Raw genomic sequence first — 14,878 nt, 5'->3', positions numbered from 1 at the left:
TTATTTATTTATTTATTTATTTATTTATTTATTTATGGCTGTGTTGGGTCTTCGTTTCTGTGCGAGGGCTTTCTCTAGTTGTGGCAAGCGGGGGCTACTCTTCATCGCGGTGCGCGGGCCTCTCACTATCGCGGCCTCTCTTGTCGCAGAGCACAGGCTCCAGACGCGCAGGCTCAGTAGATGTGGCTCACGGGCCCAGTTGCTCCGCGGCATGTGGGATCTTCCCAGACCAGGGCTCGAACCCGTGTCCCCTGCATTGGCAGGCAGATTCTCAACCACTGCGCCACCAGGGAAGCCCATTTTAGCTGTTTTTTAAAGGATTTCATGCCCAATCAGATGCAAAGCTCTGCAGCCCAGAATTTTCCAAGCATCTGTGTGACCCAGCGTCTGTGGGTTAAGACTCTGGCTTCTCCTTGAGTCCCCAGGTGTACAGCCTTGCATCCTAGGTGGGGCTGACATCTTTTAAAGCTCCTTTTAAAACGGAAACAACCATGATTTTCAACTCAAAGCAGACTCAACACCCAACAGAAGGGCACATATATGTTCACCAGAGAAAATCTACAAGGACCCATGGCCACCTGATTTGTAAGAGACCTGTCGTGTTCCCCACCCCCCAAATTTATATGTTGAAATCACAATCCTCAGAATCTCGGAATGTGATCTGATTTGGAGGCAGGGTCTGTGCAGAGGGAATCTGTAAGCTAAGTGGGGTCATTACTGTGGATGCTAATGCAATATGACCGGGATCCTTATAATACGGGGAAATTTGGATGCAGAGACAGACACACACAGAGAAGAAATGATGTAAGACACAGGGAGAAGACGGCTGTCTACAAGCCAAGGAGGGGGCCAGGGTCAGACTCTCCCTCATATCCTCGGGAGACATCAACCCCGCTAACAGCTTGATCTGGATCTTCTGACCCTCAGCCCGCACTGTGTCAGATCGTCCCTGTGCGGCTGCTTCCCACTAGCTATCTATTTTACATTTGGTAGTGTGTATATGTCCATGCCACTCTCTCACTTCGTCCCAGCTTACCCTTCCCCCTCCCCATGTCCTCAAGTCCATTCTCTACGTCTGCCTCTTTATTACTGTTCTGCCCCTAGGTTCTTCAGAACCATTTTTTTTTCTTTTTTTAGATTCCATATATCTGTGTTAGCATACGGTATTTGTTTTTCTTTTTCTAACTTACTTCACTCTGTATGACAGACTCTGGGTCCATTCACCTCACTACAAATGGTTCAATTTCATTTCTTTTTATGGCTGAGTAATATTCCATTGTATATATGTGCCACATCTTCTTTATCCATTCATCTGTTGATGGACACTTAGGTTGCTTCCATGCCCTGGCTATTGTAAATAGTGCTGTAACGAACATTGTGATACACGACTCTTTTTAAATTATGGTTTTCTCAGGGTATAGGCCCAGTAGTGGGATTGCTGGGTTGTATGGTAGTTCTAATTTTAGTTTTTTAAGGAGCCTCCATACTGTTCTCATAGTGGCTGTATCAATTTACATTCCCACCAACAGTGTATGAGGGTTCCCTTTTCTCCACACCCTCTCCAGCATTTATTGTTTGTAGATTTTTTGATGATGGCCATTCTGACCGGTGGGAGTTGATACTGCATTGTAGTTTTGATTTGCATTTCTCTAATGATTAATGATGTTGAGCATTCTTTCATGTGTTTGTTGGCAATCTGTATATCTTCTTTGGAGATATGTCTATTTAGGTCTTCTGCCCATTTTTGGATTGGGTTGTTTGTTTTTTTGATTTTGAGCTGCATGAGTTGCTTGTATATTTTGGAAATTAATCCTTTGTCAGTTGCTCTGTTTGCAAATATTTTCTCCCATTCTGAGGGTTGTTTTTTCATCTTGCTTATGGTTTCCTTTGCTGTGCAAAAGCTTTTAAGTTTCATTAGGTCCCATGTGTTTATTTTTGTTTTTATTTCCATTTCTCTAGCAGCTGGGTCAAAAAGGATCTTGCTGTGATTTATGTCATGGAGTGTTCTGCCTATGTTTTCCTCTAAGAGTTTGATAGTGTCTGGCCTTACATTTAGGTCTTTAATCCATTTTGAGTTTATTTTTGTGTATGGTGTCAGGGAGTGTTCTAATTTCATACTTTTACATGTAGCTGTCCAGTTTTCCCAGCACCACTTATTGAAGAGGCTGTCTTTTCTCCATTGTATATTCTTGCCTCCTTTATCAAAGATAAAGTGACCAGGGCTTCCCTGGTGGCACAGTGGTTAAGAATCCGCCTGCCAATGCAGGGGACGCGGGTTCGAGCCCTGGTCTGGGAAGATCCCACATGCCGCGGAGCAACTGGGCCCGTGAGCCACAACTACTGAGCCTGCGCGTCTGGAGCCTGTGCTCCGCAACAAGAGAGGCCACGATAGTGAGAGGCCCGCGCACCACGATGAAGAGTGGCCCCCACTCGCCGCAACTGGAGAAAGCCCTCGCACAGAAACGAAGACCCAACACAGCCAAAAATAAATAAATAAATAAATAAATAAATTTATTTATTAAAAAAAAAAAAGATAAAGTGACCATATGTGCGTGGGTTTATCTCTGGGCTTGCTATCCTGTTCCATTGATCTATATGTCTGTTTTTGTGCTCAATCTCATTCTTAATGAAATTTTCATCTATGTAGTTCTTTAAAAACTGTCATTAAGTTGTTTTGGACTGTGGCATCTGAGCTACGTTCATCTGAAGCTTGTTTGGATGGAGAAGTCAGGTTACCCACATCTTTATCAGCAGGACAGACAGAGAGCGGAAGGAAAAAAGTGGGGACCCTCCCGGATTTTCCTAGAATATGTCATTATTTGCTCTGTGTATGTGAATCACTATGGTCCAAAGTGCCACCTGAGTCCACAGCAAGACTCAAAGGGAGGACTTTTGAAGTTTGAAGATGGACATTGGCATGTTGTCCCAGATGACTGGCAGGTGATATATTCCCAGGCTAATACTGAAGAAAGTTGTGTCATTTTTTTAGATTCTACGTATAAGTGATGTCATATGATATTTGTCTTTCTCTGTCTGACTTACTGCGTATGATAATCTCTAGGTCCATCCATGTTGCTGCAAATGATATTTTCATTCTTTTTTATGGCCGAATAGTATTCCATTGTGTTATATATGTACCACATCTTCTTTATCCATTCCTCTGCTGATGGACATTTAGGTTGCTTCCATGTCTTAGCTATTGTAAGCAGTGCTGCAGTGAATATTTGGGTGCATGTATCTTTTCTTTTTTTTAATTAATTAATTAATTTATTTATTTATGGCTGTGTTGGGTCTTCGTTTCTGTGCGAGGGCTTTCTCCAGTTGCGGCAAGCGGGGGCCGCTCTTCATCACGGTGCGTGGGCCTCTCACTGTCTCGGCCTCTCTTGTTGCAGAGCACAGGCTCCAGACGCGCAGACTCAGTAGTTGTGGCTCACGGGCCCAGTTGCTCCGCGGCATGTGGGGTCTTCCCAGACCAGGGCTCGAACCCGTGTCCCCTGCATTGGCAGGCAGATTCTCAACCACTGCGCCACCAGGGAAGCCCACATGTATCTTTTCAAATTATGGTTTTCTCCAGGTATATGCCCAGGAGTGGGATTGCTGGATTATATGGTAGTTCTTTTTTTAGCTTTTTAAGGAACCTCCGTACTGTTCTCCATAGTGGCTGCTTCAATTTACATTCTCACCAACAGTGTAGGAGGGTTCCCTTTTCCCACACCCTCTCCAGCATTTATTGTTTATAGACTTTTTGAAACACAAAGGAACTTATTTACAAAACAGAAACAGACTCACAGACTTCGAAAACAAACTTATGGCTATGAAAGGGGAAAGGTTGGGGGAGGGATAAATTAGGAGGTTGGGATTAACATATACACACTATTCTATATAAAATAGATAATCAACAAGGACCTACTGTATAGCACAGTGAACTGTACTCAGTATTCTGTAGTAAACCAAATGGGAAAAGAATTTTTAGAAGAATGGATATAGGTATATGTATAACTGAATCATTTTGCTGTACACCTGAAGCTAACATAACATTGTAAATCAACTATACTCCAATAAGAAACAAAAATTAAATTAAAAAAAAAAGTTGTGGATTTAGTTAATATTCTTTGAGACAGTTCCCCCCAAAGGATATCTGAGAAAACAGTTAGCCAACTTGCCCCGTTCTGTGTTTTTAATGAGATTCGGTTGGGGCAGAGGGTTTTTCCTTGCAAACTGAGCGTTTGCTCTTCAAATCAGTATGTATTGCCTAGATGCACCTTGTGTCGTGATCACAAGCCAACCGTGCAGGTGGGTGGGTGAAGGGCGTGCAGGTGGAGCCGGCTAGGTGGGGAAACCAGGAGGAGGAAAACGATGCAGTGAAAAGGTACATGGGAGAACAGGGGACGAAATGAGGCAGTAACAGAAACCCAGTTATGCAGTAAATTCTCCCACTGTGCACTGTTGACAGAAGCTCAAGGAGCCTCCTTTTTGCTTAAACAGGCAGACCTTGGAGATATTACAGGTTCCATTCCAGACCCCCGCAATAAAGCAAATACCGCCATAAAACAAGTCACAAATTTTTTGGTGTCCTAGTGCATATAAAAGTTATGTTTACACTGTACTGTAGTCTGTGAAGTGTGTAATAGCATCATGTCTTAAAAAATGTTCACACCTTAATTTAAAAATCTTTTTTGGCTAAAAAAAGTGCTAGCTATACTCTGCACCTTCAGTAAGTCATAATCTTTTTGCAATGGTCACGTCAAAGATCACTGATCACAGGGCTTCCCTGGTGACGCAGTGGTTGAGAATCTGCCTGCCAATGCAGGGGACACGGGTTCGAGCCCTGGTCTGGGAAGATTCCACATGCCACGGAGCAGCTGGGCGCGTGAGCCACAACTACTGAGCCTGCGCGTCTGGAGCCTGTGCTCTGCAACAAGAGAGTCCGCGATAGTGAGAGGCCCGCGCATCGCGATGAAGAGTGGCCCCCGCTTGCCGCAACTAGAGAAAGCCCTCGCACAGAAACGAAGACCCAACACAGCCAAAAATAAATAATAAATTTTTTTAAATTAAAAAAAAAAAGATCACTGATCACAGATCACCATAACATATATAATAATAATGAAAAATTTGAAATATTGTGAGAATTGCCAAAATGTGACACAGAGACATGAAGTGAGCAAATGCTATTGGGAAAGTGGCACCAATAAGCTTGATGCAGGGTTGCCACAAACCTTCAATTTATAGACACTCAGTATCTGGGAAGGGCAATAAAACGAGGTCTGCCCGAATATGGACTTTGTGAATTTCAAAAATAATTTATGTCGCCCACATCAGAATCACATTATCTCAGTTGTGGACATTTTGGTAAGTAACCGACGACTTTAGAACAGTGATGATGAGTTAACACACAGAGACAAAAATATTTTCTTTTAACTTAAAAATATGGCATGTGGGACTTCCCTGGCAGTCCAGTGGTTAAGACTCCACACTTCCACTGCAGGGGGTGTGGGTTCGATCCCTGGTCAGGAAACTAAGATCCCGCAAGCCATGCGGCACGGCAAAGAAAGGAAATGCACATTGATTTGCCAATAGTTCAGTGCAGGAATGAGTTCTGTTCCTTGAGCAGGAGGCTTCTGACAGGCTTTCCACTTTCTTTGTTGCAAAACCATGTCCAAAAGGCACATGTGTCTCTGTAAAGTGCAGTGAGGTCACAAAGGCATCTCAGGAACAATCCAAGCCCAGGATTCTTTTATGCATTTCGTGATTTATCACCCAAATATTTCAGTTGTCTGGTCCACATTGACTTTGAAGGCCATTTTTTTGGCGACCTGCTTTGATTAAATTTTTCCAAAGTATGCCAAGTATTTTTTCACAGAAACAATTTTGTGTTCACATTTCACCAGTTGAGATTACGTTTTATTAAATCGTGCGCTGACAGCGACGGATAACAGCTGGCATAAACACGTTTGGAAACGTACACAACCAGCTTTCAGAAGTTCGAGGAAAGAGAGGGTGTGGGCGTCACATGCGCTGGCATTCAGGGTGCCCCGGGCAGGGTCAGTGCCTTTCACGGAGGGAGACAGTAGTATCCTTTGGGTCAGAACATCCCCCGTGTGAGTTTCTCAGCAACTCCTCCCTCCCTCCGCACTTCTAAGAAGTGGATGGAGGTGCCTGGCCAGTGAAAATCTAAATCAGTTTCCCCATCTTCAAAAGGAGGCTGATGATAACAGCGTTTACCTTTCAGCATGCTCCTGAGGATGGGATGGGTGCATATAAAATCTCAAGGGTCCAGCCTGGCACACAGTAAGTGCTCATTATAAGTTAGCCTGCAGTTAGAGTAAATCATGGACTCTGGAATATAATACCTTCCTTCTAGATTTTCTGATTGCTCAATTTTGAGTAAAATTTCTCCAACCCAACTTTTCTCATTGTGTGCACCTGTGTGTGTGTGTGCATGTTGTTACCCACAGCTTCTCACATCTCTCTACACACCCGTGAATTGTAGTCATGGCTCTTGCTATACCCAGAGACAGCAGTATAATTTAATAAGAAATCACAAGCTAGCAGTCCCTAGGTCAAAGCTGGCCTACAGATGCATTCTGTTTTCCCATATGACATTACATTGCTTTTTAAATTTTTTTTTTGGCCACGTCGTGCAGCATGCGGGATCTTAGTTCCCCGCCCAGGGATCGAACCCACGCCCCCTGCAATGGAAGCGTGGAGTCTTCACCATTGGGCCACCAGGGAAGTCCCATACATTTCTTTCTTTAAAAATATAGTTGACAATATTTAGAATTTAGGAGAACTTACATTGTAAAAAATCTAGATTTCCAACTTCAGTTGAAAAGTTGGAAGGTCTGGCGTGCTTTCACCAATGGCAGCGTTCAGCCAAAGCTAAGCAGCGGTCTCCCCTTTTAGATGGGGCATGCAGTCTGCAATTTGCCCCTGGCCTCACTGATCCCTTTTGTAACACATCAAGTCCACTTGAATCATGTACCTGTCTGGTTCCCATAGATACACATAATAGTTTCCAGCTTCTTCAAGGTTTAAGCCACTTTGGTCTACATAAACGCTGGCTTCCAGCAGCCCTCTCAAAGCCCAGGGCCCAAACTTATCACCAGGGTCCCCGTGATGGGAAAACACTGGAATTGATAGCTTGCCACTTCCCCAGGCAATGCCTGACCCTCTTTCCCCAATACTGTTCAGCAGTTGTAAGTTTGGGCAAAAATTGTTCTTATTAGCAAGTGGAATAGGGTGGATTCAAGGAGTGCATTGATAAATTCATTAACAAAGACTCTGCTCCCAGAAGAGATGTCTGTTGCCTTGAAGGTTCACAGAGGTCGCCTCTGTCCCCCATACCTTTTAATCCAGAAGCCGGGTGAGCCAGGACAGCCTGCCAGGGCTCTGGGCAGTGACCGCAGCTCACCCACTGCCCTCAGCCCTCTTTGTAGCAGGAGAGAAAGAAGCAGCAGAGAAGCATTCTTCCTCGTCTCCCTGATGAAGACCTGAGCTGCCCAGCGTGAGTTTTCCTCTGAATTAGAAGCTACTGTGCCCGGTAGACAGCTGGAGGGCGGGTGGGGGCTGTGCCCCTTTGTCCTGTTGCCCGGTTCTGTGCAGGTCACCAAGCGGCCTCTGATTCTCACCCTGAGTGCGACAAGTGGCACACCGTGGAGAATTCCAGAGGGACCAGGGTGTCTGCCCGACTCTCAACCAGGGTGCCCGCAAGTAGGTGTGGCGTTCGAGAGCTCTCTGTACGGTCCCCCGTCTCCAGCTCGCTCCTTTTCACTAAGCATCTTCTAGGTCATTAAATGTAATCCTGCCACCCCACACTCTGGATGCCCGCACTTTCCACTGCTGGCATTCTTGGGAGCACAACGGGCCAGATTGACAAGAGAGAGTCCCGTCCTCATATCCTCAGCACTTACTGAGCTCTGCTCGCCTCAGGCTGTGCCCTGCCATAGAATTGCCAGATGAAATACACGACATCTGGTTAAATTTGAATTTCAGATAAACATTGGAAATAATTTTAGCATAAGTATGTCCCAAATAGTGTACGGGACATACTTATACTAAAATATTATTCCTTGTTTACCTGAAATTTGTATTTAACGGGGGGTCCTATATTTTATCTGTTAACTATGGCAATCCTACTCATCTGTGAGACCTCAGCACTTGGGAGAATGGCTCTGGAGGCAGACTGCCAGGGTTTGAATCCTAGCTCGGCTGCTTACAATCTGTGTGACCTTGGGCACTTTACCCAACCTCTCTGTGCCTCAATTACTACATTTGTCTACTGAGGATAAGAATGGTGCCTGCCTCACTGGAGGGCTGGGAGGACAAAGTGATTGTCGAGGCATGTGTAAGTGTGCCTGGCACAGGTAAATCCTGGATCAGCATTAGTCATCACTACCCAGCCGCACTGTGACAACGGCCATGAACAAAGGGACGCCAAGGCCCCGCTACCTCCCTACCCTCATCCTCGGCACTCAGCTTTCTCTACTCCAGCCGCCCTGAGCTTCCTCAGGCTCTGGAATGAGCTGCTTTCCTTTCTGTATCAGCACTTTTCCCATCCTGTTCCCTCCATCTCACTGGTTCTCTCTCATCCTTACCTGGTTAATCCTTCTTATTCCTCACCTCTGAAACCAAAAGTCACTTCATTCATTCATTCATTCACTCATTCATCAAATATTTATTGAGCACCTACTATGTGCCAGTCTCTGTTTTAGATCAGGGGTCAGCAGACTATGGCCTGAGGGTCAAATCCAGATGGCTACGTGTTTCCACATGACCCACCAGCTAAGAATTATTTTTCCATGCTTAACTAGTTGGGAAAAACAGTCAAAAGAAGAAGAATATTTCGTGATGTATGAAAGTTATATGAAATTCAAATTTCAGTGTCTACAAATAAAGTTTCATTAGCACACAGCCAAGCTCCTTCATTTATACACCATCTGTGGGTGCTTTTGAGCTACTGTCATAGAATGGAGTAGCTGCAGCAGAGACCATGTGGGTCTGTATCGCCGAAAATATTTATTATCTTAACCTCTACAGAGAATGCCTGCCCAGCCCTGAACTAAATGCTGGGAATACAGCAATGAACACAAGCAAAAACAAAAATCCGAGACAAAAATCTCTCCCCTCACAGAAGCACTCTCCGGGTGGAAGAGACGGTCAACAGGAGCGGTATGGAAAGAGGTGTTCGGTGATGAGGAGGGTTCTGGGGAATGAGGCAGGGAGCAGATGGGAGCGCCACACGGGAAGCTGCCATTCTAAACACAGTGGTCGGAGGAGGCGAGACACGAGTACAGACCCACCGGAGGCCAGAGGAGCCGTAAGCAGGTGCTCAGACAAGGGAGTCCAGAAAAATGGAAGAGAAATTCAAAGCCCTGGGCAGGGAGCATGCCTGGCCTGTTGGAGGAGTGGAGGCCACTGGGGCAGAAGGGGGGGTGTGGAGGGATGAGGGGTGGACAAGGGCCCAGAGTGAGAGGTAAAGGCAGCAAGGCCGAGGTCCAGAGCCTGGGAGCACTGTCAGGGCATGAACTTTTCTCTGAGGTCAGTAGGGAGCCATTGAGTGGTTTTTATTTAGTTAGTTATTTAGTTATTTTATTTTTTTTTTAATTTTTTTTAACATATTTACTGGAGCACAATTGCTTCACAATGGTGTGTTAGTTTCTGCTATTGAGAGTTCTTCAAATAATAATCTATTGAGGTGAGATTCACGTAATACGAAATTAGCCATCTTAAAGTGAACAATTCATTGATATTTAGTATATTCACAATGTCATGCAGTGGCCCCCGCTTGCCACAACTAGAGAAAGCCCTCGCACTGAAACGAAGACCCAACACAGCCATAAATAAATAAATAAATAAATAAATAAATAAATAAATAAATAAATAAAAATAAATAAACAATGTCATGCAACCACCCCTTTCTCAAGTTCCAAAATATTTCCATCACCTTAAAGGGAAACCCTGCACACCTTCCCATTCCTCTTCCCTCCCCAGACACTGGCCACCATCAACCTGCTGTCTGTCTCTATGGATTCATCCATTCTGGACATTTCATACCAATGGAATCATATAATAGGTGACCCTTTGAGACTGGGTGCTTTCATTAGCAAAATGTTTTTGAGGTTCATCCATGTTGTCGAATGAATCAGTCACTTGTTCCTTTTTTATGGCCAAATAATACTCCACCGTGGGCATTTCCGGAGAGTTTGCTTATTCATTCATCTGTAGAGGGACACGGGCTGTTTCCATCTTTTGTCTGCTGTGAATAGTGATACTGTGAACACGCGTGTGCATGTGTTTGCTTGAGCCCGGAAGGGTGTTGAGCAGAGGAGTGGCATTTTCTGATTTGCATCCTAGTAGGAGCCTGTAGCTGTTGTGTTGGAAAGAAACTGAGAAAGGAAGCTGGGAGCCCAGTTTGGACTTGGGCGGAGTCTGGGGAGAGGCCCTGAGGCTGGACCAGTGGTGGCAGAAGGCAGGTATGTGGGATGCTGGGTGTAATCCTGCTGATGGGTCCCACGTGCACGCGAGAGGGAGGCGAGGTGGATGACGCTGGGGCTTGGGGGCCGAGCTACGGGAAGGACCAGGTTGTTGGTTCTAGGATGGGGGTGGAGGAGGGGGATGAGTGTGGGGAAGATGAGTTTGGGGGGGACGGGTAAAGTTTGAGGGGCCGATTAGGCATCTCAGTGGGAATATCAAGGAGGCAGCTGCATAAATGAGTCTGAGAAATAAATTTGGAGTCATCAGTAAATAAATTTGGACAGAATCCACCTGGGGCAGAGTACAGACAGAGAAAATCCTCTCCTGAGTGCACAGACCATGTCAAGACCCCAGGATTGTCTCTGTGCTTCTCCTTTGTGTGCAGACTCTGGTTTTTAACTACATGTTTCAAAGCATGAGCTGTGGAGCTCGACAGCAGGGGTTCAGTGGCAGCTTGACCACTCAAAAGCTGTGTGGCCTTTGGCAAACGACTCACCTTCTCTGTGCCTCTGCCCTCATTTGCAAAGTGGGAATTACAGTGAGACCTGCCTCACAGGGTTGTTTTGAGGATTCAGTGAGCACATATATGTGAAGTGCTGTGAGCAATATTTGACACCTAATAAGTACCACATAAAGATGTTATGGATCATGAATATTCTTTAATGAGACTGAGCTCCGTGAACATAAAGACCAGGACTTTCTTTTTCATTGCAGTATCTCCAGTGCCCAGCGCCAGGTCTGCCTCACACAGCCTCGGGATAATGCTTAAATGGCTTCAGAAGGACAGACAAACAGCCACCCCTTCCCCCTGGGGAGTAACCTGGGGCATAAAGGGTGTGGAGAGAAGGGCTGCCAGAACCGGACATGGAAGGCCAGGTGCAGTCCCTGAGGGAAGCCTGGAGGACGCAGCAGTGTGGTCAGGGGACAGAGAGGAGGAGTGGGAGTGGCAAGGGGGGCAGCTAGAAGCTGAGCCATGAAGGATCCTACACATCAAAATGCGGAGACTGCACTTTACTCTGTAAGAAGCAGGGAGCCATGGAAAATGCTGAGGGAGGGGTCAGGCATCTTGGAGGTTGACAGAGACGGGGGCCAATCAATTTAGGGAACTCCGGGTATGTTAAAAAAAAAAAAAGCAAACAAATGCTCAAACAGGGCTGCGAAAACCTGAGGTGTATTGACATGTTAGCCCTGCCTGGGTGTGACTCTGTTACATACCTCAGAGGCTGAAGGGCAGATGGAATGAGTGACCCAGTAGCGGTGTGAAATCACTTTAGACTCCAAACCAGGCTTTCTTATTTGATCATCGAAAATGATCTGCAAACCTTTCCTCAACTCTCTCAAGGATGGGACACAACTAGTACCCTTGGAGGTGCCTAGGGGAAGTTAATTATTTATGTACAGTGGATGGCTGGGGCCAGGGCTTGCTTCTCTTAGAATCCCAGTTAAGAAGGGAAGAATGGAAGAGATGAGAAGAGGATGGAATAAAGTTGGAATAGAAGAGACAGTATCAGAGTCTATGGCGCATTAACAGAATAGATTGTACTGAATAGAACAGAATTGGATAAAATGGACTAGAATAAAATCAATAAGATAGAAAAGAAATCAATCAGAAAATATCCTAGTGCAAAATGTATCAGTGTATAAGTGTATCAGTTAATGAGAGGTCTGATTCATTTGATGTGTGTGGACCGTGATATAAAATGAATTCCCTTCTTTGCTGTGACAAGGCCTGATCTTGACTCCTAGGCCCACCTCTCCCTTAAATATACGTGAAGTCCCATCACTTATCACTTCTGTTTCTCAGACTCCTCCTAAGAAGTGGGGATCATACTTGTACCTACCTCAAAAGGTTCTTAGAACAATACAATGAATTAACGTACCTTAAGCTCTTAAGACGAAGCCCAACAGGTGGTAACAAACGTCAGTCGTGGGTTTTGGCGATAAGTCAACTCTTTAAATGTTTAAATCTTTTCGAGTGTTCTCTTCCTCAGCAGCTGTGAACCCAACCAGAGGAGGGACGTAATGGGATTTTCGAGGCCTCGTAGGGGCTGGAATGATAATGTGGAGAGCCAGAGGCAAGGTGACTCCAAAGATTGCTGGTATAGGATTTCCAGGAAAGAGTAACACAGGCCTGCACTGGGCAAACACCGTGTTACTGCAGAAAAGGTGAGACCTGTGTCAGTAAGGCTGAGGCGTGGTGGGTGGTGGGAGAGGAAGCTTATCGGTCCAGATTCAGTCGTAGGGCATGGAAACTGTTCCAGCTACCTTGAGCAGGAAGGGATTGAACACAGGGGATTAGGTTCTCGCAAACTCATTGGAAGGCTTAGCAGGTGGGCTCCCCCAGTGCTGCAGTGCTGGCCTACCGGGAGACTGCCACCCCTCCCACCATCAGGAAGGTGGGTTTCAGAAGTCACCCCTAGGTCTAGTCACATAAAGAAGGTACCACTTTGGCTGGCTACCATCCAGAGGTCAGGAGGGATCACCATCACCATCACCATCATCACCATCATCACCATCATCACCATCACCACCATCACCACCATCACCATCATCACCATCATCACCATCACCATCATCACCATCATCACCATCATCACCATCACCATCATCACCATCATCACCACCATCACCATCATCACCATCACCATCATCACCATCATCACCACCATCACCATCACCATCACCATCATCACCACCATCACCATCATCACCATCATCACCATCACCATCATCACCATCATCACCATTATCACCATCACCATCATCACCATCATCACCACCATCACCATCATCACCATCACCATCATCACCATCATCACCACCATCACCATCACCATCACCATCATCACCACCATCACCATCATCACCATCATCACCATCACCATCATCACCATCATCACCATCATCACCACCATCACCATCACCATCACCATCATCACCACCATCACCATCATCACCATCACCATCATCACCATCATCACCACCATCACCATCACCATCACCATCATCACCACCATCACCATCATCACCATCATCACCATCACCATCATCACCATCATCACCATCATCACCACCATCACCATCACCATCACCATCATCACCACCATCACCATCATCACCATCATCACCATCACCATCATCACCATCATTACCACAATCATCAGAGTGGTGGTTCCCCATCCTGGCTGAACAGCAGAAACACCTAGGAGTTTTAAATAATATTGATGCCCGAATCCCACCCAAAACTAAATGAAACTGAATCACTGGGGATGTGGCCTGAGTATGGCTGCTTGTGAAAGCACCTGCACGGGGTTCTCATGGGCTGCCAGGGCTGAGAACCACCTTGGGCACGATCTCCTCCGTCATCCCCCAGCTTCTAAGCTGGCATGCAGCCAGGCTGTGGGTGAGCCCTGCTGCGTGCCCCTATGTGCCTGAGCCCCCACCTCTCCTTAGATCCAGAGAGCTGCAATCGCGGGTCAGACAGCAGACGCATTTTGAACTGCAGTAGGTTTGCCAAGTTGCCCTAAAGCCTCTCTGCTAATTTACACTCCCACCAATGGGAATGTCTCCCCAACACATTCCCTCATACTTGATAGTATCAAACTTTAATTTTTTGGCCAATCTGATGAGGAAAAAAAAAAATGGCACCAGTTAAGAAAGAATGATGTAGACTTTACGTACGAGTTTGGCAAGATCTCTGAGATAAATCGTTGAGTGAATAAAACACGGTGCAGGGTAGAGAAAAGCACGGTGTGGACTGATGGAAAACAAGGTACAGGAAGACGAGTAGCATGATTCCAGTCACGTGCATGACCCGCGTGCAGAGGGAAAGGTCCTTTGTGGAGGGTGGCAGGAGGGCCAAGTGGGAAGGGGGTGTGGTCAAGCAGGATGTTACCTGGGCCTGGAACGTGTTTGCTTTTTAGAAGGAGAATGAGTTTAATTGTATCATTAGAGATTAATTTTTTGAAAGATAAAGGGGAAATTATATATATATATATATATATATATATATGTGCATGTGTGTATATATGGAAAGAGAGAGGGAGAACAAATATAGTAAGATGTTAAGATGTCGGGTATCCGAATAAAGGGTATCCAGGAATACTGTGTACTACTCTTTGCTCTTGCAATTTTTCCATACATCTGAAAGTATGTCAAAATTCAACATTACAGAAGACCTTAAAGGGATAGAGCAGCCCTGGGAAGGCCGGTGGGCAGCCCTTGGAGGATGCAGGACAGGCCACGGAGGATGGAGGGCCGGCTGGGCAAATCCGCACCTCAGCCCTGCCCGGGTCCGTCCTCCCGTCCGGCTCACAGAAGGCAGGGACTTCCTCTTCAAAGACCATCCTGCTTAAAGCAGAACGCCTCCCGGGATGGAAGTTCAAAGCGACATTGGGGCAGGGCT

This window comes from Balaenoptera borealis (genome assembly GCF_965194805.1).
Source record: "Balaenoptera borealis genome assembly, chromosome: 14".
Taxonomy (NCBI): domain Eukaryota; kingdom Metazoa; phylum Chordata; class Mammalia; order Artiodactyla; family Balaenopteridae; genus Balaenoptera; species Balaenoptera borealis.
This window is presented reverse-complemented; position numbering follows the sequence as displayed.